The sequence below is a fragment of the Oreochromis niloticus genome, linkage group LG2 (genome assembly GCF_001858045.2).
Source record: "Oreochromis niloticus isolate F11D_XX linkage group LG2, O_niloticus_UMD_NMBU, whole genome shotgun sequence".
Classification (NCBI taxonomy): Eukaryota; Metazoa; Chordata; class Actinopteri; order Cichliformes; family Cichlidae; genus Oreochromis; species Oreochromis niloticus.
Window position 1 is genome coordinate 15,226,230 of NC_031966.2, and position 25,831 is coordinate 15,252,060.

The 25,831-nt window shown below is 45.5% G+C and overlaps 1 long non-coding RNA gene across 1 annotated transcript; it reads right to left on the reverse strand.

Annotated features, from left to right (window-relative positions):
• Positions 1 to 19,150: 19,150 nt before the first annotated feature.
• LOC112847879 (uncharacterized) lies at positions 19,151 to 22,791 on the reverse strand. Its single transcript, XR_003221717.1, has 4 exons — positions 22,688 to 22,791; positions 21,809 to 21,910; positions 19,437 to 19,561; positions 19,151 to 19,317 (listed from the first exon to the last, which is right to left on the reverse strand). It is a non-coding gene; the product is annotated as an uncharacterized LOC112847879 (long non-coding RNA).
• Positions 22,792 to 25,831: the final 3,040 nt, after the last annotated feature.

Here is a 25,831-nt window from a genome sequence, read left to right on the forward strand (position 1 = left end):
AGCATTCAAATCCAGCTGGTGAGGGTCCATAACACATTTGTGCCCAGGCCTCTGTAAGCTGAACATCCAGCCATGGCCACATGGAGCCATCATGATTTAGTGTGATCAATAAAATAGGCAGTGATGTTTCCACATCTGATCCACAACAGAATGACATTAAAATGATGGGATTACATGGAACTGGCAGATCCTGGTTCAGACTCCAGTCTGCAGTAAATGTCAGACCTTCACTGAAGCCCATCTTTGGCTTTACTGTCAAACTCTGCTCTGATTGGCTGGCCTGGAATTCCTTCAGCGACCCAGGACCATGACAATAGGTGTGTGTATGAGGAAAGCTCCTCAGACCCACTTGGTGTTTGCTGTGGCTGCATGTAGTGTGATGCGCATTGGTAATAAAGCTTTGATGAAAAATACTTCAGCCTCATCTGATCTTCTTCTCCAGCTGGGATATCAAAAGGATCGGTGAGGTCAAGAAGAAGTAAACCTCAACAATTCATTGTTTAAATCATATGGCAGGGATATCTGGATTTTGTTCACTTCATTTCTGGCAGATAGAACACTTTTAGTTTCAGTGAGAAACTTCCGGTCAGATGTAGCTAAATTTTCATGTGTAGTCCCACAAGGATCAGTTTTAAGCCCCTTGTTATTTTCATTATATATTCTTTCTTTAGACCATATCATAAGCAGTTTCAAAATTATTTCTACCATCTGTATGCAGACGATATTCAATTAAACATCTTCTTTAAACCTTGGGAATTAGACAAATTATCCACTCTAATGGACTGTCTTAAGGAAATTAATGGTTGGATGACAAACAAGTTTTTCCATTGAATGCAGACTAGACTGAGTGTTTAATTCTTGCTCCAGAGAATATCAAGCCCCCAATTACTCAACGTCTGGGTCCTTTCTCATGCTTGATAAAAGCTACTGCTCGGAATCGTGGGATGATTTTTGATCAATCTCTGTCTTTTGATGCTCATATCAAATCTGTGACCCGCTCCTGATTTTTTCATTTAAGAAATTTTGCTAAAATTAGGACTTTTGTCTCCAAAGGTGAAATGGAGGTGCTTGTCCATGCCTCCTCCCAGTTAGACTATTGTAACGTACTATTTTCCTGTCTGTCTAAGGCTTCCTTAAATCACCTTCAAGTGGTCCAAAATGCTGCAGCAAGGCTTTTATCCGACAGTTATAAATTCTCCCATATCACTCCAATGTTAAAATCCTTGCACTGGCTACCGGTTAGGTACAGATATCAGTTTAAAATTCTCACTTTTACGTTTATATCTTTAAGAGATGAGGCCCCCACTTATATCATTGAGCTTCTTCGACTTACACTCAAAACAGATCCATGAATATTTAGAATAGTGGTCTTCTAAATATTCCATGGACCCGTTTGAAAACAAAGGGGGATTGTGCTTTTCAATACCTAGCTCCAATACTGTGGAACAGTTTAACTCCCCTGCTAAGCACCATTGACCCTGTGACTTCTTTTAAAAAGCAGCTTAAAACACATCTGTTTAGAGAGGCATTTGGGTAATGTCTGTGTCAGATGTTGTTTTGCTTGATGCGCTTTTATACTTCCTTTATATTGTTATAGTTATTTGTTTTTTATATGCTTTTATATTCCCATGTGAAATACTTTGTAATAGCTTCCTGTCTTGATGGTGCTAAATAATTAATTAATAATAAATAAATAATAATTACTTACTTACTTACTCTTCTCCAGCTTCTGTTTGAAATCCTCTCACAGAGCCTGAATCCTGCGTTGTTGTCATGTTTGGGCCTGTGTTAGGCTGCTCTGTGTTCCTCTGCTTTAACACACACCTCACCACAGCAGCTGTGTGGGTCGTCTCTGTAACAGCCATATCAGCTTCTGATACCATGAACATCATCACAGCTCCTAACTTCACCTTTATTAGCTTTGACATTAATGTCTTTCTTTTCTCTCTCTCTGTTTCCACACAAGCTCAAAGTCTCTGCAGCCTGTTTTTATCTGCTACATCCCTCACACACTCTACAGCCTCATCAGCACTGACTTCATCTTCACTGACTGATGGAGCACAACATGAACCTGTGGAGGCTGAAACACTGTCCTGTCAAACATGTCCCCATCACCACTCCACTTGTGTCAGCCTTTAAATGAACCCTGCTCAAGTCTGTCACTTGTATTTGGAGCCAAAAGGAAAAACTTTCGTTCAGTCGTTTGGAAAGACAACATTTCTGAAAGCACTCAAACTTCTTCACATTTGTCTTCAGACACATCCTGAACATTTAGGAACTAAAGAAAGTTTCAAACATCAATCAAAGACCTGAAATATAGAAAAACAACAAAAGCTGCAGTCAGTGAACTCACCTCAGAGTCTCCAGTTGACAGTTTGGACTCTCCAGTCCAGCACACAGAAGCTTCACTGATGAATCCCGCAGTTTTTTCCAACTCATGTCCAGCTCTGTCAGATGAGAGGGGTTAGACTTCAGAGCTGAGGCCACAACTTCACAGTGAGTCTCTGAGAGTCCACAATTAATCAGTCTGTGATTATAGAAAATATAAAATGTGTCATTATAAAAGCAGAAAATCCGCATTATAAACACAGAGTGAGTGTATATGAAGACAAAACAGAGTGAGGTCATAATCTGATGAATCTGCTCTTCACATCTGTGCTTCAGCTCCTCTTACTGTGTTTGACATGGTACAATGATTCAGTCTCTCTCAGACCTGCAGACTTTTGATGAGAATCTTTGTTTGGCTTTAATCTGCAGATGAAGGAGGAAGATGGCGTCACATTTAGGCTTCCATAATGTCCACAGTCTGTCACTGAGATCTGATCCAGAGTCAGAGTGAAGACACACATTTGGACTGTTTCCTGTTTTGACTCCAGAACATTTTGAATGAGTTGAGCTCAGTGAAGAGTTCCAGCTGGAAAGATGATCTCTGTTTGCTACCTGCTGCTGTCACGTACGACTGTTCACGTCCACAAGCGGGAAAAATCTGCTGACTGTTACCAAACGGAGCAGAAATCTCATCACTGGACAATAATGATGAATGAACTCAGAGCTGCTGATATCAGATCTCATTTCAGGGGAACTAAACACAGAAATGATTGGCTCATTTTAGCTTTCTGAGCCATTATCTGCTGGTATGTCGCTAGTTGGCAGAAAAAGATTTGTATTCCTGTTCAGGGCTTCAGTGTTTATGAGTCCAGATCCAGGTGACAGCAAGTCAAAATGATGTTACCTGTCTGTGTCCAGCAGCAGCCTGTATTCACTTTGAATATTGTTATAACCTGACATGGATCAGTTTGTCTTTGATTGGTTTGTAAATGTCACTGTTTCCATTGAACCTGAGTGACGGTACAAAGACAGAGAGGGAGAGAAAGGAGAGAGAGGATGGAGACAGAAAAGAGAGAGCAAACACAAACAGGTGAGAGTGGACAGGTGACCAAGGTCAGCAACCAATCAGAGAGCTTCTGTTTGACCCACAGTCACTGATGATGACTGCACATAACCAAGCAGTGTGTTACTCTTATATCAAATATGCTCTGTGCTGAGTCTGTACAATAAAGGATGGTGTGGAAGGTTGCAGCGTACAGACACAAACACTTTGTGGTGACAACATAAACCTCCCACCGTCTATAAATCACTGATGACATCATGACATTTGGCGATCGCTGCCAGGAGGTTAGCTCAGGGATGTAAACAGCAGCCAGAAACACAGCAGTGAATTCCATCAGCAGAATTCACTGCTGAAATAGGGAAAATAGGGACACATTTCAGCAGCAACAACTAAACATTGAACAATCAGCTCTGTGATTAACGAGGACATGAAGTCAGACATTGGTCATTAGGAGCAGCAGCAGGAATGAGAGTGAATCCATGTGCTGCTCTGACATCAGCGTTAGCTCACATATTTGACACATGTTCAGTCCAGATGTCAGCAGTGTCTTCTCACTCAGTTTGTCCAACTGTTGGTAGTAAGAGAACACAGCTGGTTCACCTCTGAGCCTCACTCTGAACCACAGCACTGTCACTCATCAGGACAACACACTTTAATCACACTAAACTAGAGTCTTCCTCAGCACCTTCATCCTCACTCACCATGTTTATGCCACTAAACTCTGTGTCTGTAGTTCTGTCAGTAGTCAGAGGAGAAGCTCAGATGGTGACTGCTCTGGATATTTGTCTCTGTTTTTTTACAATAGAGTTCACTTCACTACAAAGAAGCTCTTCATAGATTCTTATTTCTGTCTTCTCTCTAACAGGAGCATCTGAATGACCAACAACAGCAGCAGCAGATTTAAAATACTGCCCCCTAATGACACAACACAGGTACTACATGTAGATGTGAGTCTACAACTAGGGATTGGTACCGGTATCCAGTGCCATGATGGCACTGGTTCTGACATAAACGGTAGTAACCAGACCGAAAAGCAGCACACATTTCGGTGCTTTATTTCGGTGCTTTTTTTTCCTGAGATGTCATACACTTTGGATTCGAGCCAATCATTTTACGTTTCCAAGGATAGTAGGTGGGCCCAGGTACATCCGTTCTTTTAGAGCAGAGCTACAGATTAAAAATGCCCAAGGCGAAGCGGTCAAAGTCTGGCTGTACTTCACAGCAAAAGATGCAAACTCAGCAGCCTGCAACAAGTGCTTTAAGGTGATACTGTGCAAAGGAGGTAACTCCTCGAATCTGATGAAACACCTGGCGACGCATAGTGTTTTTTTAAGCCGAGAAATGCACCGTATTTGATAGCTTGCTGCAAGCCCTCACATCGAGCACATCTACTGCGGATGCGGTGCCTGTTATTGGACCCGGAGTTAGCAACATCCCCCAAAAACCCGAAGAGTAGAGTCCTGGCCCCTAGCCCTGCCAGTCTAGCAGAAATGATGATGATGATGATGGAAGCAGCAGCTGTTCTTCTCTGCGTGAGTAGCTTAATGTTGTTCGTGTGTAATTTACGTTGAGTAGGCTAACCACGTTATTACATTAATGCATGTAAGGTGAACTAGCAAACACCGTCGTAGTTAAATGCGGCTGTCTTCTTGTTTGATGGCAGATACTCCCTTCACCCTGGCCAAAAAGGCTAAAATGACCAAAGAAAAAGTGGAAAACAGCTAAACATGAGAGGTTTTTGGGCAAAGTTTGTGTTTTTTCCATTGTTTAAGCACTGCCTCCAGCCAAGAGTGATACTATATATGCCCTATAGCTGCAGAAAAGGCTAACATTGTTATCTTTTTACAAAAAAAACAGCTAAAAATGAGAGGTTTTAGGACAAATTTGTGTTTTCCATTCTTTAAGCACCGGTTCGAGCACCATTTCAGCACCGGCACCGTTTCAAAAGTACCGGTTTGGTACTGGTATCGGATAAAACCTAAATGATACCCATCCCTATCTACAACACTGTCACGGCTCGGGGCAGCAGCCGTGTGATGTGAGGAAAGGAGGACTCAAATGCAGTACTTATTCAGATGTGAGGGTGATTTATTAAGAATACCAAACATAAAGTGGAGATGGCAAAACTGAACTAAGGATGAACTAAACTGGGAGAAACTAAACCAAAGAGCAGCAAACCTGAACATGAAGGGAGGACAGCAGGGAGAGCACGCAGGGTGACACAGAGGATGAACACAGACGACGCGACGAGGAACAGAGGCAAACACACACTATAAATACACAGAGGAACACTGGGAAATCACACACAGGTGGGAGACACAGCTGGACCTGATTAACCTGACGAGACAGGGGAACACTAACACCAGGGAGCACAAACCCAGAACGCAGTATCTAAAATCCCAAAACACAAACCATCCCAAAACAGCCCACAAATAATAATGAAAATAATAACAATAAAGACACCAAACACAAAATCACTGAGTCATGGACTCAGGATCATGACAAACACACAGCGTACGACTACCAATGCAGGATCATGCTAAGTGCACGCACACATTTCCTGATCAACAGAAAATATCATTTTATCTGAGAAACTCAAACTAATGACAGTCGTTTAGTACTGAGTATATCTGAAGAACTAAACTACTAATCTACACTAATTAATCCTGTGGAATTAAAGAAATTGTTTTACTGCTACAATATATCTCATAGCATTAGCATCGCATTAATAATATCACATATAGCTTTAAGACGGCAGGGAGACATTTAACACACTGACACCATATTAACCTTTATTACAGGTGCAGTCATAGTCATTTCTATATTGTTATATCTCTATACACACATTGCAGTTCTGTGCTCATAAAAGAGTTGAAGCTCCCCCAGGTAATTAAAGGTTAAAAGCTTCGTTCGGCATTAGGTTCGGACGATCCATTGGATAAGAGGCTGGGAGCTGAAGAAAGATCGCACACATGCTTACAAAACACATATATATCACATATAATCTAGAAATAGATCTGAGCAGAGGCCTGAATGCATTCAGCAAACCTGTAGCACTAGAGTCTACTTAACAACAGGTGACAAGAAGGAGAGGACCAGCCCATGGGGACCCAGAGGCCTGAGACCATCGCCTTATTTGGAAGAAGATGCCAGAAAGAGGAACTCTTGTGTCTGCATTTATCTCTTAAAATTGATCATTGTCTGTAAAAGAGGCAAATAATGTTCTTAAGATGCAAATTATGTGCTTGTAAACGCATGAGGGGGCGTCATAATACCCTGATATTATAAAAGCAATCTGAAATGTATTTTGGGTGAAGATCCTTGCTGATGTTGTGCAGTAACTATCTTCCCGCGCGTGTGTTTAAATAAAATCATTGTTTTGACCCAACCCTTCTGGACTATTCTGGTTTTGTATCTTCCCTCAATTTCGAACCCTTAACATTTGGTGCATTGGCCGGTGGTTGAGGTGAGGAGATTTGTTGGAGGTTTGGACGTCCGAAGGGGGTCACACGGACAGACCCGGTGATCGAACTGAGTGGACAAAGGGCAGCCCATCTAAAAGGTAGGCACTACCTGTTGAATTATTCCAAAGTGTGCCGAATTGGATGTTGAAATTAAAGTCTACTCATTAGATTACTGGTAAATGTTTGTGTTGTGATGGTTTGAAAATTTGCAAAGTCGGATATGATATGTTGACAATAATAGTGTTGTGATAAAGGTAATGAATACATGAGAAAAAGGTTTAACATAAAAGAAGATAATAGGTAATTGGTCATCTATTGTGATACTGGGGTGTCAATTGAATATAAAGTTGGGCGTGGACAACAACATAATTGCTTGTGTGATATTATGAGTTGTCCTGAAAGTAATTAAATTTCTGTAGAACGGAACTTTGGAAGTTCTAAGAAGTGCATGGTCGGAAGGTGACGCTTCCAATTTGTCGGGGACGCTCGACATCTGCCTCTGGGAGGGATAGTTCACTTGGCAAGTGTGGAGAATAACGACGCTCCAAAATAGCTACTGATTAGATCAGTTTACCGTTTAGAACCGTATTTGCGCTTTTTTGGGCAGTAAAGCTTGGAGCTTGGGCGTTAGACGCTTTTAAATTGTGTTAGGGATCTTAGGGATTCGACCAGCTACAGTTTGGAACTGGTACTGTGTAATTGATAATAAAAAACTTGGAGTTTGTCCCTTGGAGGGTTAATTTAAATTTGTCAAAATTCTTTAGGTTGTGCAATGTCTGGCCTGATAATTGTTGTTATTGTAATTATAAGACGTCTTTGTAATATAATATAAGAGTTTGTAGATCCAGGAAGTCTGTCATACACAGAGACCTGAAAATATCATGTTATTTTAAGACTGTGTGTGTCTGTCTGTATGCAAATGAGCCAGCTGTGACTTTCTTAGATTACCATTGTCCTTTAAACGCCTACTGCCGGATACTAAAGGCCTTTATTGATAATTCTGGCTCTGTGTTTTATAATGCTATAAATGATGTTTATGTTTGCAATTGCTGTATGACTTTTGGCTGGGTTTGCTATGAAATATATGAATGCCGGAGGATTATGAATACTGTAATATATTGAGAAATATTCATAATAAGTAATACGTTGTTTTTTCACTTACATGTGTTTTTTGGCTGTCGGTTTTGGGGTGAAACTGTGATATTTGTCGTAATTTCAGTTAAGTATTTGAAATAACTTTGCTAAGATTTATGTAATTACCCAGATTTTAGAAATAAGATTTTATATTTATGTGAATATAGTTGATACCATATCTACCCTGAGTTTGCTGCGGGCGATATTGTGTGATTTAGTAAGGAGTGCATGTTGGTCGGTCAGTGGACCTCTATTTCTTTGATTTTGTGATTGTCACTGTCCAGTTACATAGAATTATGCTCATTTTTGGTTCCTGCAGGATAGAAATTGTGCCATTAGGAGAAGATCAGCTTACAGTGACTTGTGTCATGCGAGGGGAAACGGTGGAAGAACCTTATGAGTTCTCCATTGCAGAAGATATTAGAGAATCGGAGTTTGACGAGTGGTTGGGCAGGACCTTGGCATTGTTTGTCATGATAGCTGACCTGTGCGAGAGAGCAGGTACCACTGATTGGGTACCACCAGAGGAGAGCCCTGCGGAAGACACGTGATGAGGGTTTTATATGTTATTTTGACGTGCCCTGGATGTGATCAGTGTTGTGTTTACACACCTCGGGGTTTTCTATGTGATTTTGCCTTGTTCTGTATGTGATGTTTGTTGTGCTTAGATATCTCTGACCAAGAACTGAGCTGCCTGCTGAAACGGTTGAGTGCATTTACACACACTTTGGGGTGCGATTCTGTCCTTAGCACTATAGCTACGACTTTCACAGGGGGAGGCCTGGTTTCTCTCTCGAAGTTAAAGACAATGTGGATTTGTGTTTATTTGGTTCCTGTGACAATAAGTGCATTTGAGATACTTGATTTTGAGTTTGAAATTGTGGCTATTGACTGTGATGTTGTGGTATTTTATTAAATTAGCTTAGTAGAAGAGCTGCTTGGTCCTTGGGGAGCTCGGGCCTGGTTCCTCTTTCTCACTGGTGCGTGGTGGGCAGCTGGCCTGCTTTCGGAGAAAACACAGTGAAGCCTTTCAGGAGTTAAATGGGTTGGAGATAACATAAAACATATATATATAGGCACTACAACTTAATTAAGGGTTTTTTGGGTGTATTTTCAGTGACAAACTACAGTTCCTTGCACATTAAGTTCGGGGTGTTGTCAAGGGGTTGGTTGTGACGACTGATGAAATAAAAACTGAATTGTGATTCCTGAGTTCACTGTTGTGTGTGTGTCACCAAGCAGGAGAAAAAGAGGAAGTGACTGTTAGAGCGGTGAGACGGGCTCTGAGACTGAACAGGGAAGCGTCTGGGGTAACTCGGTGGGAGGAGCCGACAGCAGCCATTTTGAAGAGGTAAGTGCTGTCTTGCAGGGAGAGACACAAAATGGCGGCCAGCTCGGCCAGCGGACAGAGGCGTTACAAAACACTGAAGGATCAGGTGGAACAGCTGAAAAAGGCCATACGGATGGCCTGTCCTGGTACATCTAAAGCAGCAGAAAAGGAGTGTCAAGCCATGGAAGCTGAGGTAAGCAAACTCTTTCAATCCCAACAGAAAGGGCCGGATGATAGGGTGTCCCTGGACCTTGTGCTCAAAACTGAAGGGGAGAGATGTGAAAAGAAATTGAAAGATTTACAGGAGGAATCTGGAGGCCGCTCAGTCAACCGGAAAACAAAAAAGGAAATGAAGGCCGTGAAGTCAATGCATGGCAATTGCTGTAAGTGGATGATGATGTGCAATGCAGTGCCATCTTGGATGAAGGAACAAGTGGAAAAGACGGAACCTGTAAAGGAGGAGGATCAGAAGATAAAGGGAATGGAGGACATGGTGAGTATAATGAAAACTTTGCGCCAGTTACAGGACGACAACAAAAAGCTGGAGGATCAGATGACAAAACTCACCTCTAAGGAGGAGGAAGCAAACAGACAACACACACCAAAAATATACCCGTGGATCCCGCAACTGCCCAGTGCCCCACCTCAGGCTCTTCGAGTTGAAGCCCCACCACCTTACGTGATGCCTATGATGACTTTTGAAGGAGGACAAGTGCGTGGCCCAGATGGACAAACGGGCATTGTGCTTGGAGGAATCGCAGACGTCAGATACACAGGCACAACCACAGCAACCCACGCCGAGGAGATGACAGCAGTGGGACTACAGACCACGGAGGATGGAGGGACACAGGCGGCTTCAGCCACAAGTGAAGGCTTGACCTCGCCTGGCCATGCCTCAAACCTGGAGGACTTATCAGGACAAGCTGTGAGGCCTGGGGAGTCAGTCAGTCACAGCGAGGCTCCACTCACACCCCTGACTGAAGACATGACCTCACCAGATGGGGTAATCAGAAGACCAGAGTTTGTTGAGTTGCCGACCCCGAGGAGAAAGGCACAGCTGCAGCCAGGCAAGCCAACTACAGTGAAGGAAGACCATTGGGAAGGACAAGTGCATGGGCACATGCACGAGGACCGAGACGCTCTACTGGCGGTCGTTGAGACACTGACCCTTGTGAAACAGAAAGCCCTGAAGGAACTTGCGGAGGAAGAAATCAAAAACCGCGGGACTTCATCAGAAGAAGAGACTGGAGAAGAGGAAGCCATTGCAGCAGAAGCGGCCTCTGACCCAGGCACAAGCATCAAACTGCGCAACAGAAGAGTGAGCAGAGAACCAAGCACAAAACGGAAATCCAGTGGCAGAGGACAACGCCAATCCGTGTTTGATGTCCCAAGGGGCTCGGAAAAGACCAGGAAGAGCAAGGAAGTGAATTTCAGGGATGAAGCCACAACAACAAGTTTGAGTTTGCCACTGATAATGGGCCCCAAACACGAACCAATCTCTCGCGCATACAAGGTAAGAGACCTGGGCGCATTGGTCAAACAACTGCCACCCATCACAGAGGGAGGAGCAAGATGGCTGAGGAAACTGAACATGCTGACAGAAGGAGAGGAAATTGCGATTGGAGACTTCCGCGGGATCGCTGGGAGGACTATGTTTGGGTGTGGGTTATCAGACGTGGAAGAAATCGCCGGAACGACCCATCACGCCAATGACGTGCCATATCGTGAAATGCAAAGTGACCTAGCGGACGCAATTCATGAGAAGTACCCAACCCCCAACACGGGAGCCATTCCTAAAATAATTTGGGATCCACAACACACACCTAGTGAGTTTTTAGTGAGAGCAAAGGAGCAGTGGCTGTCAGAAACGGGAATACACCCCGGCAGGGAAGGAGAAAGCAGGGCGTGGTTTCGTGCTGCGGTGCTGGCAGGGCTGCCCAAGCAAGTGAGAACTGATTTAGAAAAGAATCCAGACTTTGCTGTCGCAGATTCCACCCAATGGGAGAGGCACGTGACGCACAGACTGACGCTGGAGCAGGATGAGGTGAACAAACAGAAGAAGGAGTTGGAGGAAGCGCAGGCGTTGCTGTTGAAACTACAGCTGATAGAGGCGAGAGGTAAAGCAGGCGAGAAAAAGAAAGAGGTCAAGGAAGCCACGAAGAAAATAATGGTGGTAAAGCCCCAGCCTGGTCCCGTGCCTGAATGGCCAGATCTTGATCCCAACGTCTACCCTGATGACCGCTGGCCCGTCAATGCACCAAGGCAGCGACAACCCGCGGGGAATTGGGGAGCTGTTGGACCGTTCAGAGGGCGTGGTGGATCCGCCGGGAGAGGACAAAGGGCTCGTGGTACGGGGAATCCCAGCAACACGTCATGGAATGCCTGTCTGAGATGCGGAGCAGAAGGACATTGGGTGCGTGACTGCCCGGAACCGCCCCTAAACTATCGAGGGCGAGGCTACCAAACCCAGGCACGCGGAGCTCCCAGAGGAAGAGGTGCATACAGAGGAGGGCACCAAGCCCCAAACCCAGGTGCAGCGCCAGTCGCTCAGTATCCAGTGGCTGACTGGAACTGGGAGGAGGAGCAATACTGACGGGGCCCTGAGAAACCTGACAGCGTGGGGATGGCAGATCCCATGCTGTCAATGACCGTGGAAGGAACACAACTGACCTTCCTGGTGGACACTGGAGCAACTTACTCAACACTGAGAGCCACACCAAACAGTGCAACACTCTCCAACCACACTGTGAGTGTGGTGGGTTTTTCCGGGGTCCCGATGACTCTGCCACTAACTGATCCAGCACTCACAAAGCTGGGAAAACAAACTTTGAAGCACCAATATGTGGTGTCCCCACAAGTGCCTGTAAATCTCATGGGCAGGGATCTGCTCGTGAAACTGGGAGCCACTATCATGTGTTCTGCAGATGGGCTTACTGTCAGTCTTCCAGGAGGAAAAGAGTTCCCGTGCCTGGGGACACTTTCAAAGAACCAATATCTGGTCCAAGACACTGAACAAGCTACAGCCGACATATACTGGGGAAGGCTAGTAGAAGACGGCATTCTCAGACAATATCAGCTGTGGAAACCCTGGATAATGAGCCTGGCCGTCTACACCCCGCCGCGCGATCCATACCACGTCACTCTTTTTTATGACAGGGACGACGACGACACGTACCGAGAAAGCTTTCAATCTGACCTTGAAGGTCAAATTTGGAACGTGCGTAGCCACAATATCTATGTTGGCCCGGAAGGAGTAGCAGCGGCTGTGAAATTGACGGACGAACAACTGCCTTGGTACGAGATGGGATCAGATTCAGCTCCTCATGTCACATTGGCGGTCCACATAGGTCATCAGGCTAGAGAAATGGGACCGATGGTCAAGCGGGCGCTGGATAACGCTTGGTGGCAAAGCACTCAGATTCCAAATGTATGGTATGCGCCAAAGTGCAAGACGTACCGAATCACCTGTCTGTCTAATGATGCAGTGGTTCTGGAACACCAGGAAATCTCAAGAACACATGGCAGGGAAAGAACTGACCACCCTGATGCAGTCGCCACGCTTTCACAACTGCCTGACACTCTGTGGTCGACGGGGCCCACTGACGTCGGCCTCGCTACCTGTTCACCTGTCTTGTTTCAGCTGAAGTCGGAGGCGCCAATTAATAGACCACAGTACAGACACAAACCGGAAGCTGAGGAAGGAATTGCAGAAACCATTGAAGGGCTACTGAAAGTAGGTGTGCTTGAGCCTTCACAGTCATTTTGGAACACACCTATTTTGCCAGTGGAGAAGCACGGGACAGGAAAATACAGGATGGCACATGACCTGAGGGCCATTAATGCCATACTGCGCACCGACACTGTGCCTGTGCCAAACCCATACACGGCTTTAACCGCCATCTCATGGGACCAAAAGTGGTTTACATGTATTGATCTTGCTAATGCTTTCTTTTGTCTCCCCTTACATGAGTCACTAAGGGACATTTTTTCATTCACATACAGAGGCCAGAAATACAGATACACACGCCTGCCACAAGGCTTTGCACTGTCCCCAGGCATTTTCAATCAGGTGCTGAAAGATGCACTGTCACCGTGCCATCTGCCTGAAGGTTGTACACTAATACAATATGTTGATGATCTTCTAATTGCAGCCAAGTCAGCATCAGGCTGCAAAGCAGCCTCGCTCCTGGTACTGAACCGATTGGCAGAATGTGGATTCAAAGTAAGTAAAGAAAAACTGCAGTTGGTCCGACCAGAAGTAACGTTTCTGGGCCGTGTAATCGCACACAGGTCAGTGGGCTTGATGAACACACACAGAGACCAGATTTTGACACACCCTAAACCAAGAACTGTTGATTCTGTTCATCTGGACGTAGTGTTTTCAGTGGGAGAAACATTTTAACCCACTTTGGAAAGGACTGCCTAAAGCTTGTACGTCAGTATGAGCAAACAGCACGTAAGATGGCGGATTATAGGAACCACCTGAGATTCAGTCTCAGATGCCAACAAAACTCCTAAAAGTCTGCAAATGAGCTCTTCAGTTAAAAGCTTCCGGGCAACAAAAATCCTCCAGAAGGCACAGCACCAGCTGCTTAATGAATGGGTGAGGCAAACAAATTTTACCGTCGACATGCTAAAATCTCAAGAGGAGCAGATCCGACAGAGACTTACCATGATTCTAGATGAGAATTCTCTTAAAAAGGTGTTTGACTTCACTGAGAAGGCTCGTCTAGCACAGCACAAGAAGTCTAAGACCAGGCAACAAAGGAAGTTTGACTTACTTGTTGTACGTCGGAAAACACAGCAAAATACGGAGTGTGTCCTAAGCGGCCAAAAGAGGGAAGGATGCGACACCGAGGATGTGGACAAGTGGGTGAAGAATTTGTCTGACAGACAGCTCACCCAAACAGAGAAAAACATCCTTGCTAAAGGGTTGAATTTTGCTGTCACGCCGAGACAAATCCCGCTAGTGGAACTGATCACAGCCACAGAAACAGCAATTCGAAACAACAATATTGCAGAAGTGGAAGCAGAGCAACTACGGACGAAAGTGTCAGCCTGTCTCAGCAATGCAAAGCCCCCAGCATCCAACATCACCATGGAGGAGAGGAAGGCACTCACATCACTTAGTAATGACAACAACATTAACATCCTTCCGGCAGACAAGGGTAGGTGCACAGTATTGCTAAACCACAAAGACTATCATGAGAAAATTCTGTCACTTCTCAGTGATGAAAATACTTATAAGCCCCTAAACGAGACCCAGGAAGTGGTTACAGGAAGAGGGTGATAGACTGTCTGACGCAGTTAGAACAAGACAAGGCTATTGATCAGTCCTCATACCACAGGCTTTACCCAGGGGAATCTACACCAAGTCTTTATGGTTTACCGAAGATACATAAGCAGGGTGCACCTTTAAGACCGATTGTCTGCATGATCAACTCGGTCACCTATGACATCTCCAAGTTTCTGTCTTCGATCTTCAACCCGCTGGTAGGCAGCTCTGAACACCACATCCAGAACACGTTGGATTTTGTTGAGAAGGTGAGAGATGTCATTATGGAGGCAGATGAAACCATGGTCTCGTGTGATGTTACATCTCTCTTTACGTGCATCTGTCATGCGCCGAGGCGCGCATGCACCAAAGGATCCAAAAGCAGACTCAAGTGCGAGCAGGAAAAAACACTTTATTATATTAACAAAAGGTGACCCGGGATAACCAGAGAAGGAAACGAGGAACTGAAAAACACGGGGAAATAAATGACGTGAGGAAGCCGAAATCGGAACAGTGGGAGGCTGCAACAGAAAGGGGAGAAAATTACTAGTGAGTTGGGAAAACAAGGGAACACAACAAGACAGGGTTTGAGTAGTTGGCTTGCGATCAGAGTGGGACCGTGGGACTTGGGAGGGGAGTGTGAAAGTCCGTGAAAAGGGAATCCGTGGAGTCAGTGATGAGGCCAGATGATGCACCGGGTGGTCCAATCGAGCAGGAGGACAGGCAGGTGGCAGATACAGGACGCCGGATCAAAATCTAGACACACGAAGGCAGATTTAATGCAGTTCAAATAATACATTAGTGCAACGCTTTCACAGGAGGCTAGTTACCACAGAGAGGTGATGAACGGACTGGGGTGGAGCATTCGTCAGCACGGGGTTAAATAGTCCTTCAGGTAATCACCCCGATGGAAAGCAGGTGTGCCGGTGATGGCCCAGCCCGTGTGGCCACCAGAGCATCCCACACACACACAGACTCCTCAGACACAGGCCCACGGACCATGACAGCATCCCAGTCACGGAAGCGTTGAAGGTAGTTCGTAAGAGATTCCAGGATGACCCCAACCTCAGCAACAGGACCACTCTCAGCATCGACCAAGTGTGTTTGCTTTTGGAACTGTGTCTTCATTCCACCTACTTCACATACAAGGGTCAGTTCTACAGGCAGAAACATGGGTGTGCCATGGGCTCCCCAGTTTCACCCATCATGGCCAAATTGTACATGGAAGAAGTGGAAAAGAGGGCTTTGCTATCTTACCCTGGAACACAACCAAGCCATTGGTTCAGATATGTGGATGACACCTGGGTGAAAATCAAATCTCAGGAGGTACCACAATTCACAGATCACACTAACTTGGTGGACCGACACATCAAATTCACCAGGGAGGATATGAAAAGTGGCAGGTTAGCCTTCTTAGACTGTGAGATTTCCATCAGTATTGGTTGACATCTAAAAGCTGACGTGTACGGTAAACCTACACATACGGATCAGTATTTAAGGTTTGACTATCATCATCCACTGGAGCACAAACTGGATGTCATCAGGATGCTACAACACAGAGCGAACACCATCCCCACGGACACAGCGGCCAGGGAAGCAGAAGAACAGCACATCAAGAAGGCCCTGAGTGAGTGTGGCTATCCCAGCTGGACTTTTGTCAAAGCTGGGAAGACACCTAAAAAAAGCTTCAGCCGATCCAGGAGAGAAGGAAAACCGCTGCATAAGCGAAAACCTGTAGTGATCCCGTAAGTGTCAGGAGTATCGGAACAGCTGAGAGGCATTTTTTCTAAACACCGCGTCTCTGTGGCTTTCAAACCCCAAAAAATGGTAAATGGCCTGTATTTATATAGCGCTTTTCTAGTCCCGAAGGACCCCAAAGCGCTTCACATATCCAGTCATTCACCCATTCACACACACATTCACACACTGGTGATGGCAAGCTACGTTGTAGCCACAGCCACCCTGGGGCACACTGACAGAGGCGAGGCTGCCGGACACTGGCGCCACCGGGCCCTCTGACCACCACCAGTAGGCAACAGGTGAAGTGTCTTGCCCAAGGACACAATGACCAAGACTGTCCAAGCCGGGGCTCGAACCTGTAACCTTCCAATTACAAGGCGAACTCCCAACTCCAACAACCCCAAAACATGCTGTGCCAAAAACTGGTCCACCCCAAGGATCGAGTCCTCCGACACAAACAGAGTAACATAGTGTACGCTGTTCAGTGCCAGGAGGATTGCCATGATTTATACATCAGGGAAACCAAACAACCTCTAGCGAAGCGGATGGCACAACACAGAAGAGCTACCTCATCAGGCCAGGACTCTGCAGTCTATTTACACCTACAGGCCAGTGGACACTCTTTCAATGATGAGGATGTACACATCCTGGACAGGGAGGAACGCTGGTTTGAGCGTGGAGTCAAGGAGGCCATTTACGTGAAAAGGGAAAGACCATCTCTGAATCGAGGAGGGGGCCTAAGGGTACATCTTTCGCCGTCTTACAATGCTGTGATTGCAGCCATTCCCCAACTGTCTGTGAATGGTACTCGTGGCCATTGATCAGTGGTATTTGATCAGTGGGCCTTGATCAGTGGTTGTTGATCAGTGGGCATGATAATTTGCATAATTATGATGAAGGAACTGACCTCCCAGCCCATTGTTCCTTCAGTGGTGCTAGTTTCAGTCATTATGCAAATGTACTGTTTATAAGATTGGGGAAACCTGCAGTCAGCAGAGACTGAAGAAGTCACTTGGATGAGTGACGAAACGTTTCTCCCACTGAAAACGCTACGTCCAGATGAACAGAATCAACCTTTTTGGGATTTACCTGGATGATTGAGAATGCATCAAGACGATACACTAATTAATGATGTTAATGATCATCTGGACTCACCGAGCCATTCTGCAGTTCCTCACAGCTGGAATCAGTCTCTGTCGTCCCCGCTCTGAAGTTTTGTACTTCTGCACGTCCAACTCATCCAGAACCTCCACTGACATCTGCAGCATGAAGGCCAGAGCTGAGCAGTGGATCTCAGAGAGTTTCTTCTCTGATATGTTCTCTGAATTAAGGAACTCTTGGATCTCCTGAAATAATGAGAGGTCATTTATCTCCATCAGACAGTGGAAGATGTTGATGCTTCTGTCTGGAGAGATTTTATCACTGTTCAACTTCTTCAGGTTGATGATGACTCTCTGGATGGTTCCTGGACTGATCTCTGTCTGACCGAGCAGACCTCCTAAGAGTTTCTGGTTGGACTCTAGACAGAGGCCATGAAGGAAGCGAACAAACAGGTCCAGGTGGCCATTTTTACTCTGGAGAAATTTATACAAGACTATGTTCAAAAATACATCGAGTGATTGGAGATCTCTGTTATCAAAAAGTCTTGAAATCTTCTTTATCAAAGATTTTGATTTTAGAAAGTTCTTCACCACCTCCATCTTCCTGTTGGTGAAACTGTTGAACATGTAGACTGCAGCCAGAAACTCCTGAACGCTCAGATGAACAAAGCAGTAGACTGGTTTCTGGAAGATCACACACTCTCTTTTGAAGATCTCTGTACAAACTCCTGAGTACACCGAGGCCTCTGTCACATCCAGACCACACTGCTCCAGGTCTTCTTGGTAGAACATGATGTTTCCTTTCTCCAGATGTTCAAACGCCAGCCTCCCCAGCTTCAGAAGAACTTCCCTGTCAGCCTCCGTCAGCTCCTGTGGACTCGTCTCATGTCCCTCATGGTACTTGTTCTTCTTCCTCTTTGTCTGAACCAGCAGGAAGTGTGAGTACATGTCAGTCAGGGTCTTGGGCAGCTCTCCTCTCTGCTCTGTAGTCAACATGTGCTCCAGAACTGTAGCAGTGATCCAGCAGAAGACTGGGATACTACACATGATGTGGAGGCTCCTGGATGTCTTCATGTGGGAGATGATTCTGCTGGACAGCTCTTCATCACTGAATCTCCTCCTGAAGTACTCCTCCTTCTGGGCGTCAGTGAAGCCTCGTACTTCTGTTAGCCTATCGACACATGTAGGAGGGATCTGATTGGCTGCTGCGGGTCGGGAAGTTATCCAGACGAGAGCCGAGGGAAGCAGATTCCCCTGGATGAGGTTTGTCAGCAGCTGGCTGACTGATGACTTCTGTGTGACATCAGACAGCAGCTTCCTGTTGGTGAAATCCAATGAAAGTCTGCTTTCATCCAGGCCGTCAAAGATGAACAAAAGCTGAGAGACAGCCAGCTTCTCTGCTGTGACCTTCTGTAATGTTGGATGAAAAACATGGAGCAGCTCCAGAAGACTGTACTGCTCATCTCTGATCAGGTTCAGCTCCCTGAATGAAAGCAGAACCACCACACTGACATGTTGGTTCTCCAAGCCCTCTGCCCAGTCCAGAGTGAACTTCTGCACTGAGAAGGTTTTTCCAACACCAGCCACGCCGTTGGTCAGAACCACTCTGATGGGTCTCTGTTGGTCAGGTAAGGCTTTAAAGATGTCCTGGCACCTGATTGGAGCGTCATGGAGGGCGTCCATCTTGGAAGCTGTCTCCAGCTGCCTCACCTCATGTTGGGTATGAACCTCTTCACTCTGTCCCTCTGTGATGTAGAGCTCAGTGTAGATCCTGTTGAGGAGGGTTCTACTTCCTGTTTCATCACTTCCTTCAGTCACACGTTCACATCTCCTCCTCAGACTGATCTTATGTTCATCTATAACCTCCTGCAGACAAACATCTGCTGAAAGAAAGAAAAACAATTAGACTAAAGAGAAAGAAAACTCTTCAATGTCTGAACAACACAACAAGAAGTCCAGTTTTCAGAAATGAGTCCATCAGCAGACAGATGTTCAGTCTTACTTTGTACACAGCTGCTCTGACTGGCTGTCTGCAGTCCAGCTCTCGTTCTGGATCTTTCTCCACACTGGGGACAGGAGCAGTCTCCTGATGAAGCAGACTGGTCCCAGTATGAGCAGATGCACTGTCTGCAGAAACAGTGTGCACAGCTGATAGAGACTGGATCCTTCAGGACGTCCTGACACAAAGCACAGCAGCACAGCTGCTGCTCCTCACACACACCACTCCTCTTCCTCTCTCTGTGAACACATTTCTTTATCAATAAAATCATTTACTGACTGTTGCTAAAATATCCAAATTCAAAAATGGTGCAGAAGTTCTGACAGTCACAGAGAAGAGTGAAGGCAGCATTCAGTCTGGAAACAAAGTTGAAGCTTCATTGATTTCATCAACACTAATGAGCTGCTTTTCCTGTCTGCGCTCTCACACACAGAAACTTCTGATTTTTTCTATTTAAATAAACATGATGACGATGAGCAGGTTTCTCTTCTAGTATAAAACTCTGTCTCTCTCTGGCTGGCTCATAATGGCTTTTCAGGTTTTGTTTGTTTTGCTCTCTCCTCCTGCTAGCGTTTTGCCTGCCTGGGTGGCGCTTGTAATGGGCTTTCGCTCTTGGTCCAAACACTTATAATGATTACACCTGTTGCTGATTCACCTGGGCTTACCGGTAACCATTTAACGCTGCAGCATGGAGCAGTTTGTCGCTGGGACATTGAACCTCCTGTGTTCATGATCTCAGCTCCTTGCTAAGAAATCTCTCTCTAAACTCGCCAGTTGGGTTAACTTTGTGTATAATTTGTGTATATATTTCCCCGGACCTGGTTACGGAGCCTTACCTGTGATTCCTGTGTGTGGCTGTGTGAGTGGAGAGCAGGACGAGAGTGGCTGAAGAGGACTGAGTGTGTGGACCCCCTCCCCAACTCACTGTACACATACATAGCACTGTGGTTCACCCCTTTGGTAAATAAACTGTCACCTTTTTGTTTGTCAGAACTCAGTCTGTGCTTGAGTCCCTCTGTTAGCCTTAACATTTTGTTGGCTTCTCTCTCTTCAGGTCCCTGTAAGTGTTTGATCGGCTTTTCTAAAATATTATATTTATTCTGCTTTGATTGTTTTGTGTGCTGAGGGCCATTGTTGCATGAGACACTTTTTCTTATGACTCAAATATTCTGATATTTCCTTTCAGAAAGTTGTAGAGCTCTCCTGGCTTAGTCTTTGCTCTGTACTGCAGTACTTGCAGTGGTTCCACTGGTCAAGTCTTCATGTGAATCTACAACTGATCTGACATTGTGGCACAAATACAGTAAACAAACACTATGAGCAGCTTGTTTCATGTGCAGTGGCTTTCTTCTCATTCTTTTACTGAACATTGTATGAATATCTGAAGCCTCTCACTGCCAGCATCCGTCCAGCCCCATGACAACAAGACCAACTCACATCTTCACAACACCAAGAACTTTTCTCCTTTTCTTTGGAGAAACTGAGAAGCCAATAGGATTGTAGCTCAAATCTGCCCACAGTCCTGCTTCGTCACTGCTCACTCCTACCTGTGTTGGTGCTGAGTGGACAGTCATAGCCTGCTGCTAGCATGAATGTTTAAATTAAAGTTAAAAGTTCAAGTTGTGGATGATCAGCAGAAAAACATGTTGTCAGTTTAAGTGTTTGCTGTATTTAAAGTGTTTTTCTCACTTTATCTGTATTCAAAGTGCATTCGGGCTTTAGCTGACAGCTCTTTGTGCTAACAAAATAAACTCTCTTAGTTTAAGCCAACAGACTTTACCAAAGCCTGCTGCTGCCTCCATGGGTTACCTTGTGTGACTGGTGTTTACACCAATGAAATCTAAACACATTAACGTGTCCTCCAAGGTGTTTGGTGGGAGCACTGCTGAGAAAATAACAAACAGGGCTGTGAGAGCAACTAAAGTGATAAAAATACTGTTTAAAGATAAAAAACACTTTGATGTTCTCACATCACCTAACAAAGTCCAAACCCTGTGAACTATTTTAGCTTTAATAATGGTGGATTCAGGTCTCCTGAACCCATCTTTGGACATTTGTAAGTAAATATTTAAAACTCCATCAAAGACTACCGATGTGGATGTTTGGAGAAGGAAAAGATGGACAAAGTGGAGCATTGAGCTGAGGCTTCATTCACTGCAAACCTACAGTTATGTTTTCTTATTTCTAGTGTTTGCATGTTCACAGCTGAAATCAAGCTGCCTCTTTGACTACATCCTGTTGTGTTTGGGTCCAATCCTGCCTGCCACACAGCGCTACAGGACAAAGTCTAAGATTTTTATCTTTTTAATGAATCTTTGGTCATATTTATCCAGGAAAACAAAAACATGTAAAGGAGCTCATCACAGGTCTCTGACCTCGTTGGTCCAGGTTCATCACTGAAGTGTGGAGGGTCATGTTTGGACCAGTCACTCCTCACAGATGGACACCTGGATCCTGCAGACTGTGACCTCTGACCTCTGCAGACATAAACATGTTTTGTTCAATGATAAAGCGATTGAAGCAGGTGTGATCACACAGACTGCAGATAATGCAGCTGTTTCCTGTCAGTAACAGTCCCCTTAGATTAGAGTTCAGCTTTTTACAGGAAAACAAATGTCCCTGAATGCAACAGTGAGAAACAGTCTGTCTCTGTGGCTGTGATAGCTGCTGTTAGGAGCGTTCATGTGTTTGCAGTTAGACGAGGAGATGTTACCATCATGGAGAGGTTAACAAATCCTGCAGCATCACGTGACACAAACACTTTGTGTTCCTGTCATCTGCAAGCAACAGGAAGTTCATTAATAAAGGCGGGATGGAGACGTGACATCCAGCTGTTACACACACATCTGGGCTCACACGACAAGCCTTTGTCTAATAAAGCAGCTGTTCTCTGAACACTTTTCTGAAGAGCAGCTGCACAAACCTTTGTTTGCAGCGTATCATCCTCACAGAGAACAGCTGGCACGTTTCTATTAGCTTAGTCACCAGGCTAAAGTCAAACTACCCACTGCTAGCAGTTGCTTCTATCATAGTTTAGGATCCAGATGTGTGAGGTCTAAATTTACACCTCTGATTAAAATAAATAGTTAAAAACAGCCAATTGTGTCCAAATGTGTCTTAAAACCAGATAAACTGACAGTTACAGCTGAGCCTGTGTGTCCTTTGAGACACTGCTCCCCTACAGAGATGCATTTTAGAGACCAGGAAACATCAAAATCATTTAAATCAAAGAGTTCATGTTACTAACAGCTCACCTCTCTGCAGCAGAGACTTTAAAATCAATGAGGAAACCTCCAGGCGCCTCACTCTGTAAGGACACAGAGCTGGGTGGAGGTCCAGGTGGGTTCCTGTGAATAATGATGGAGCAGTGATGTGAGTGCTGAGCTGTGACATGGAGAAGAGTCATGGACAGTTAGAGATGGTCATCTCACCTCTGAGCTTTGGTCTGGCTCTCATGTTCCCCACACAGAGTGCTTTTAGAGGGAGGGACTCCCTCCTCTCTGTCCTCACACTGATCCATGCTGCTCAATTCACATCAGCTCACACACACTTTCTACCTTCACCTGCAGAGGAAACACAAATCATTCATGTGCATATCAATTGAAATCCTCCTTTCCATCATGTGTGCTGTCCAAATATCAGCTGCTTCTTTCCTGCTTCATCTCAGTGTCAGCTGAATGCAGTCAGACAGCAGTGTGAGGCAGAGGAAGCTGCCATCAGCTGCTCTACTAACAGTCCACTAGATGGAGCCGTGAAGCACACACGATGCATTCACTGACACACACTGATTCACTGTTAATAAGAAAAATAAGAAATGACAGTTTTTTTCTGTAAGTGTGTTAATGTGGAATGTTTTGTCTAATTAAGTCAGTCTGAATATCAAATCCAACAACCTTTGTGTTGTCATCATAATTACTTCCTTGAATCAGATCTAATATTTGTAACGAAGGATTTTTAAACAGATACAAGTCAGCATGCTTAATTCAGTTCTACACTACATCTATGCATCCACCTGCACTGTAATTATAAAGACCCCTGACCTCCAACAGCTGCTGACACTATAACTGGTTATGGCCAAACAGATGTGTCCACCTGGCAGCAGTTACTTTGGAACTGCAGCCAAGTTCAGGCTTCAGTATTTTCCTTCCCTGGTCTCATGTGACTCATTAATGGGGTTTAAGTCTGCAACAAACTACTTACTCTAGTGAGTAACTAAGCATTACTTTTAAGAAAAGCACAAAGTTGTGTGTAACAGAGTAATAGTTACTTTTCTCGACTAACAACTCAAGAAAGGTTGAGGTCTCAGGTGTAAATGGGGAACAGTTGTGTTGAGTTTAGTGTTATTGCTCTCACACTCTCTTATACTGGTCACTGGAAGTTTACCATGGCACATTATAGAAAACAATTCTCTGAGGATCTGAAAAGATGGCCTAAGCTATAAGAAGACTGCCAACACTCTGAAACTGAGCTGCAGCACAGTGGCCAAGACCATACAGCAGTTTAACAGGACAGGTTCCACTCAGGACAAACCTCGCCATGGTCAACCAAAGAAGCTGAGTGCACGTGCTCAGCGTCATATCCAGAGGTTGTCTTTTGAAAATAGATGTATAAATGCAGCCAGCATTGCTGAAGAGGTTGAAGGTGTGGAGGGTTAGCCTGTCAGAACTCAGACCATACGCTGCACACTGCATCACATGGCTGTCATCCCAGAAGGAAATCCTCTTTTAAACATAATACACAAGAAAGCCCACAAACAGTTTGCTAAAGACAAGCAGCCTAAGGACATGGATTACCTGTGGTCTGATGAGACCAAGACAAACTTATTTGGTTCAGATGGTGTCAAGCATGTGTGGCAGTAACCAGGTGAGGAGTACAAAGACAAGTGTGTCTTTTTTTTCCCCCGTTTGGTTCTTTTGCCATCAGAATTATTGTCTAAAGATGCCCAACAGATTTACTTTACCAAATGGACCATCTCAGCCTTGCCATATTGGTCTATTTGATTCACCTTTGCTTTTATTGTTTATTTTATTTTCATTTGCTGAATACGGGACAGACTTGACTGGGGAAAAGAAACGGGAGAAAGAAAGAGGGAAAGAAAAAGAGCAGGGAAGAGGGACGGTGATAAAGGGCAAGAACCAAAAACCAACAAAACAAACAGACAAAAAATACATATATCAATCACCTGGATCACCTGTTGGGAAAGAAAAAAGAGAAAACAAGCAGAAAAAAAGAGCAATATAATAAACAACATCACGATAATCTATGGGAATATAACAGTAAATACTAAGTATTAAATATTATTGTGCAGCACGTAAGATCGACAGCGCACAGTGTGCTTTGAGGTAGGAGCCAAAAAGGGTGTAGTTTGTGTGTGTGAGCACCCGTGTGTACACCTGTGAGCATGAGCGCGCTTGTATTTAAAAGGTTCCTTCATGTAATGATCTGCTAGAGGGTGTGGGGGGCCACAGCCTGTCCTCCAGGGCATGAAGCAGGTATGGAGGAGATCAAGGCTCCAGACATCCAGAGGCCCCAAGAGCAAAGGAGACCAAGGAAGACCAACAGAGGGGCAACCGCGCCACTATCCCAGAAAGAGCTGAGGAGAGCCCCAGATGAGGGGTCACTCAGCAGCCGCGGAGCAGAAGCCAGGGGGGGTTGCAGTGATGTGCCCGTGAGCTCCGCCGGCAGCCAGCTGTGCCTGAGTGACCGAGCCCCAGGCCGAGAGGCCGAGGGCACCCCGCCCCCGAAGGGGCCCGAGCGAGCCCCAGGCTCCAGGCCCCGACAAGCAGCCACCAGGAGTGAGCCAGTGGGTACCTGGACGCCCATCCCCAGACACAAAGAACCACCAATGCACCGATGTCTGAGGGCATCTGCCACTGGCAGGGGAAGTGGTGGGGGGAGATAGACCTCCATACCTTGGAGGGCCTGAGATGTCCCCAGAGAGGTGGCATCTGATACCCGACCTGACATATAGACACAGACATACAGGCACACACAGATACAAACATCCATTCCCACCCTCATGCTCTCATATGCAATTACTCAGCACTCACCCAACGTGGAGACAGACATAAAGAGACGCTGTACACACAATCACACTCCCCAAGCGTACTCTATACCCCAGGTCTAGGTACCCTTGCCCCTGGAGGGGGAAACTGCACCCAGACCCAGGTAGTGTTACCCTCTTCCCTGGGGTGGAGAGAAGCAGACCGCCCCGACTCCGCAGCAGCAGAGAGGCCCCACATTCCAGACCCCAATCGGACGGCCAACTCCTCCTCCTAGCCCCCCCGCCCCAACAGGCAACAGAGAACGGGGGTGTGTGAAGACTCCAAACCTCCCTCCGCCCGCTCATATGTAGTGTTGATGCGTGTGTGTTCTAAGGTGCATTTCAAATTTCTAAG